This window comes from Dendrobates tinctorius, unplaced genomic scaffold (assembly GCF_039654945.1).
Source record: "Dendrobates tinctorius isolate UK_male_01 unplaced genomic scaffold, ASM3965494v1 ptg000032l, whole genome shotgun sequence".
Classification (NCBI taxonomy): Eukaryota; Metazoa; Chordata; class Amphibia; order Anura; family Dendrobatidae; genus Dendrobates; species Dendrobates tinctorius.
Window position 1 is genome coordinate 22677501 of NW_027361700.1, and position 6735 is coordinate 22684235.

General features: G+C 40.8%; 1 protein-coding gene across 1 annotated transcript in view; it reads right to left on the minus strand.

The window, feature by feature from the left end:
• The window catches only part of LRRC3C (leucine rich repeat containing 3C), a 166971-nt gene extending 165510 nt beyond the window's left edge, over positions 1-1461 (minus strand). Inside the window, exon 1 of the mRNA XM_073572596.1 lies at positions 1179-1461. The gene's annotated coding sequence lies outside the window, so the exon portion shown is untranslated. The remainder of the gene's footprint in view (positions 1-1178) is intronic.
• Positions 1462-6735: the final 5274 nt, after the last annotated feature.

Consider the following 6735-nt stretch of genomic DNA (forward strand, 5'->3'; position numbering starts at 1 on the left):
GCTCTGTCTGGTATTCTATTGTGCTTCTAGCATTCGCTCTGTATTTTCACGTTGCTCCATGCTCAGTTGTGCCTCCTGGCACACTCTGGTATCCTGTCCTCTGTTCCTTGCTCAGTCGTGCCTCCTGGCACTCACTCTGTTCCTGTGCTCTGCTACACCTCCTGGCACGACTGCTGCTCCATTCAGTACTCTGTCGTGCTCCTTGCACCCGTCCTGCTTTGTTTACCTCCGGACGTATTACTCGCGATACGCCATTTGTGCCCACGTGTACCCGTCTTGAACTATTCCGTATTTAGCGCACTCCCGTGTATTTTCTTGTGCTCCCTAATATCCTGCACCTTTCAGACACACACTCTCGTGTCTCCTGTGAGCCGGCCGCCTGGTGCCAGCAGTCGTGGTATCGTATCCCCTGGGGCTTGCTCCTGACACTCCCTGTTTAGGGGGTGGTCCTCACTAGGCTAGCTCACCCTGGGAGGGTTGGTGCCACGACCCAGAGGGTCCACTCCAGGAGTCGCTATCACGCTAACATTCCCACTGCTTAATGCTACTCTTGATGGATTGTAAGCTCTTTCACCAGCCATATTTCCCCACTATCTGTATTTGTAGCACATGTATGATGTACAAGTAGATGGTGTTGGCGGCAGATTAGAATACTCTGCAGGCACACAGCAAATAAGCCAAAGCGGAAAGGCAGGCTTAATGCTTATAAATGCAATAATCACTCTCAGCTTCACAAAAAAAATGACTAGTATTGATTTCTGGGGCTTTAAATATAACTGCAGAACTCAGCAACCTGGGAAAGTAGAGGCTAAAAATAAGGTTATATTGGTAGCAGTCAGCAAGGGGGGATCCCTGGGGTGAGAGATGGGAAATGTAAGGAGAATCAGATACGCGCCAAAGAGATAACACTGCACTATAATATTACTCCACACAGAGAAGGGCCCTGTACAAAACAGTATGATGCCCATCTGTACGCTGTGCGTGGCATGGAGTGAATAAATCACAATTTACAACAATATTTGGAGCAGAGCTAAAATTCCTGTCTCTTAAAATATCAAGATTGCATAAAAAGTGACAAACTCACCTCTGCTTATGTGACAAATCCAGCTCTGCTATATTGTAAGGTGCAAATGCTAACATCAAATTATTTCCAATATAATGCACAAGTTTGAACCTACCTGAGGTCAAATGTTTACGCCGAGGGTATCCCAAAATCTTCTATGTACCGGCTGCCTGCCGACTCCGGCACATTCGCATGGTATTGTAGCTACTGGACAGCAGCTTGTCTGCTTGGCGGTAGTGAGGAGAGTCCTATAAATATTTGCTTGTTAGATGCCAATTCTCCTCTTTTTTTTTAGGCCAGGCTGTATTCCATTGGCATTTCCAGAACAGACGCATGCATGAGGTTGAGCAGCAGGCAACAGTGAACTCTGATTTAATTAGAGAAATGACATGGTTTTCAGAACCTATTAAAATATAAAAGGAGAAGAGATTTACTAAGTAAAATTTGCCTAAATTCTTCATGTGTTTTGTGGCTAAGAAGTTTTTATAAAATCGGCTTTATATAATAATAAAGACGTCTATGATTTTATTTTTTTAGCATGAAATACTGATCGAAATGTACATCTGCTATGACAACGAGAAATGTTTTGATGCCATTCGCTGGGTTATTTCAATTATATTGATCAAAAAGGTTATTGGCCTTTGTGTGAAGAGGCTGTAAAGACGCTCCGTTCTCCTGTCCCTTTGGGCATCTCTTCTAAAGACTTAGGTCTAGCTCAGATGAGTGTATGATTCATAACCCCTCCACCAAATCTGAAATCAGCTCAGCCTTACAGAATTATTTTAGTGAAAACGACTCCGTCCTCCTAAATCCATTTTCCTGTTGGAACGCTCACAAGGCGGTATTGAGGGGAGTTTTGATCCAAATTTCCTCCAGACAAAAAAAAGTTAACAGAGATAAAATCCTTACCCTACAACAGTCAATTAAATCTAAAGAAGAGGAACTTTGTCGATCCTCTGTTTCCTCTAGCAAACAAGCTGTATTATCAGAACTTACCGATCTTAGAATGCAATTAAGGAAACTCATATTCAATTTTTACGACTCAGCTTTTAGATCGGCAAAATGCATGCATTACTTATCAATAAATCGCCCTTCAAAATACATGTCAAACAGAATTAAGAATATACGGAAACGGAATAGAATTGACACTATAACTTCCTCTAATGGTACATCTCTGGTCCACCCTAAAGATATTGTAAAGGCTTTTGCCGATTATTACAAAAATCTGTATAATATTAATCAGGATAACCCTAATTTGCAGCCAACTACCTCAGAGATTGGATCATTCCTTTCCAGCATGAACCTTCCAAAACTCAACTCTGAAGACTTATCTTTTTTGTCTTCTCCCGTCACTGAACAAGAAATCCTGGAAACTATAAAAAAAACCTAAAACATTTAAATCACCCGGACCAGACGGGTTTAGTAATGATTATTTCAAGTCTTTTAGTAATTTATTGGCCCCTCACCTTGTAAAAGTATTTAATTCAGCTTTCCAATCAGGTCAATTTCCCAAAGAGATGCTGGAAGCGACCATTGTCGTAATCCCTAAACCAAATTCTGACACTAGCCAAGTTTTTAATTATAGACCTATATCCCTCATCAACACAGACGTAAAAGTTTACGCAAAAATCTTGGCTAATAGACTAAATCAATTTCTCCCGACACTAATTTCCAACGATCAGATAGGCTTCATTAAAGGAAGACAATCCATAGATGGTACGAGAAGGCTCATTAACATAATTAAGCTCATTTCCTCAAAAAACCTCAAAGCCACTGTTATCCCTCTTGATGCTGAGAAAGTGTTTGACCGCCTTAATTGGTCTTATCTCGAAGCGACTCTCAAAAAATTTGGAATGAATTCTCGACTCACGGGAGGTATTATGGCTTTGTAGTCCGGCCCTGGGGTGAGGGTATATTCCAACAATCATCTTTCCCCTACGTTTAATATAGCTAATGGGACTAGACAGGGCTGCCCCTTGTCACCATTGCTTTTCGCATTGGCCATTGAACCTCTGGCCCAATTAATCAGGAATAGTACAAAGATCTCAGGAATTAAAACCTTGCATAGATATTTTTAAATAGCGTTATATGCAGATGATATAATTCTTACCCTTACCGATCCAAGCAACTCTATCACTGCCTTACAAACTCTAATCCAGACTTTTTCCAAGGTCTCTTATTTTAAAATAAACGATACTAAATCCAAAATACATGGCTTTAACCTGGGAATAGACCAAGGTAAAATTGAGGGCCTCTCGCCTTGGGGTTGGGCTACTGATGGGCTGACATACCTAGGCCTAAAATTTGTCAAAAATATAAACTCTCTTATAAAATTAAACTTAGAGATTCTTACCAAAAAGCTTTTTAAAGAATTTCGTATATCTAGAGATGATGGACTCTCTTGGTGGGGAAGAATCATGATGGTTAAATCATACATCTTCCCAAAAATCCTATATCTACTTCTCTCTCTTCCTTTAAAAGTTCCCACTTCTTCTCTAACAAATCTCCAAGCACCATTGAATTCCTTTATATGGAATAACAAAAGACCCAGAATAGCAAAAAACATTCTCTACAATCATAAATCTTATGGTGGAGCTGGTTCCCCAAATATCACGGCTTATTACACTGCAAATTTAGTCAAACAAAGCGCATTCTGGTGGCCACATAAGACACCAGCTTGGCATGAACTAGAATTGTCTTTTAACAATTATAAACCTCTTCATCTACTAATTCTGAACCAACTCCTTCATAAAAAATTAAATTAAAACTCTCATCCAATTTTTCAAGCTATTTCTGAAGCTTGGAAAAAAATTTCTGTTCCAAAAAGAGGCTCTAATAAAAAAGTCACATTAAAAAATTTGACCTTATCAGTTATTTTTCAAACATCCAATCAGACTATTGACCCCGTTTGGTCTGCACTTGGTCTCAAAAGACTCAAAGATTTATACGATGGTGCTCTTTGTACACCTTATAACAAACTCAAGAATAGATTTCAATCTACTACTCCTGCTTTCTTACAATATGTCATCCTTAAAGACAAACTCCATGAGTTTCTTGCTATTTCACCAAGAATTTCTGAACCAGCAGTTAATCTTATTTGTAATAAAGACCATAATATTTTCTGGAGTTTTGAGTATACTTACAAGTGGTGTAATAATAGCTTTGCAGTGGTCAAGACTCAAAATATTATCAAATGGGAAAATGAATTACATACAATAATTGACCCTCCTGACCTTGAACAGGCATGCTCCCTCTTGTACGCCTCTACCTTTTCCTTATCACTACAAGAGACCCACTTCAAACTTTAAACGAGATGGTATTATACCCCTGTAAGACTCCATAGAATCAACCCTGACAATTCTCCGCTCTGTTGGAGGGGTTGTGGAAGGCCAGGAAATATTTTGCATATATTTTGGCAATGTCCCAAAATTGTTCCCTTTTGGAGAAAGATTTCTAACCTTATCAATTTTATCCTAGGAACACGACTTATTTTGTCTCCTCGTCTGGCCCTTCTGTCTCTAGATGCTGACAAAATTGACCCTACTAAGAGGCTGTTGATTATGCACATTTTATTAGTTTCCAAACACAATATCGCTTTCCTTTGGAAAAATCCAAAACCTCCACAAATTAACGATATTATAGACAAAATTAGCCTTCATCATTCCTTTGAACTGAAATTTGCACATATGCATGATCAATTTGCCAAACATGCTAGGAAATGGTCTAGATGGCTGGAGCTGTTCTCTTAAGGTCTTCAACCAGAGTGCGCCTGCCTAGGCCCCTTTGGGGCTAGCTCTTTGGCGTGGAACAAATTTAATATATTATATGCTTAAATACTTACCTTTGTAATAGTTCATTGTATAATATGCTTCTGCATTAACATGTTACATTTTATGAATTCTTTACATTTGGACATTGTTGTCCTTCCTCTTTTCCTTTTCACCTTTCCTTCCCTCCCCTACACCTTCTTCCCCATTTATTAAAACTCCAATAAAACGTTTGGAAAATGGATGAGTGTATGAAAAATCGTCTGGTTTTCATCCAGAAGGAACATGATTTTTCATCGGTATGATGCTCTGTATTTTCAGTATAGCATCCATCTTTTTTTCTCACCCATTAAGATCTACTGTATTTACTGGAGGCTTCTTTTTCACATGGTCCATGTAGAAATCATGTAGAGAAGGCTCAAGTGTACTAGCCCATTCACATGTATTGGGACAGTGTGCTCTCCAATTTGTATAGACAGCACACAAGCTGAAAACATGGCAATCTGAACCCAGCCTTAGGCCTCCTTCACATGTTCGTATCAGAAAAACCAGTACCGGTGTCATCACTGTTTTTCCGGTATGGATAAAGAAAGAATGAAATTGCAAAGCTTCCCCTATACTTTGTAATGTTAAACACGGAAAGCACATGGATGCTATTGGTATACTATACGTGTTTTTCACTGACCCATAGACTTGTATTGGCCCTTATCATCCGTGCTGCAAGAAAAAAAATGGACATGTCTCTGTGTGGTTCACATCAACACATGTTCCGTGTGGACACATGAACAAGTGAAGATCACCATAGGTTATGATGGGTACGTGTGGCATCCATGAAAAGAACAGATGACACTTATACTACAAACATGGACATGTGAAGAAGGCTTTACTGCTCTGCTCCAAACAAACCTTACAAGTCACAAATTGCACCTTGTTCAATTTAAAAGAATATCAGTTCTGTTAATCTAAAGCCCCCTTTACACATAGCGATACCGCTAGCAATATCGCTAAAGCGTCACCGATTTTGTGACGCAGCAGCGATATTGCTAGCGATATCGCTACATGTGATACTTACCTCCGACCGGCTCCCCCGCTGGTTATCGGTGATCGTGCGAGAATGTCCTGGGCCGTTTCTCGTCGGCGGCTTCCTGCTGGCGCCGACAAGCGACGCGTGGACGCGGGCGGAAGACGTCATCATCGCTGCGTCTGACAGGTAAGTAACGACCGCTGCTGCGTCGCTGCGTCGCTGCTGAGATCTGCCTGTTTGGCAGCTCACTAGCGACCATTTAGCGATGCACCAGCGATACTGACAGGGTCATATCATGGTCAGGATCGCTGGTGCATCGCTAAATGTAACGGGGCATTAAGGTCTCATTCAGACGTCAGATTTTTTGACATATGAGAAAAACGAACTGAGTTTCATCAGACGTTGGTCATAGCTTAATCGGCCTTCTCTTATCAGGCTATGTGCCCACGATCAGGAACTATCAGCGCTTTGGACACAGTATATGTTTGATGTGTCCAAAATGCTATGTTCACTGAACTGTGCGGATTCACCGCACTCAATACATTTCTATTAATTAAATTTCTGTTGCGGAGATTAGCGCCTCCACAATAGAAATTGACGTGTTGCGGTCTTGAAAGTCGCGCCACATGTCAGTCTCCACGGGTGAACCACAGGCACAGATGCACACATAGTGGACATGGGATTTCTTGAACTCCAATCCACTATGCTGTAACATCTGGCTGCTGTGGCTTTGATGCAGCATAAATACGCAGCGTCAAATCCGCAGCAATTCCTGATTGTGGGCATGTACCCTCAGTCAGTGAAAAATGGACCGTACTCGTATCGTAAGGGCTCAATCACACTGCCGTATATTACGGAGGAGTGAAATGCGAGAAAATTTC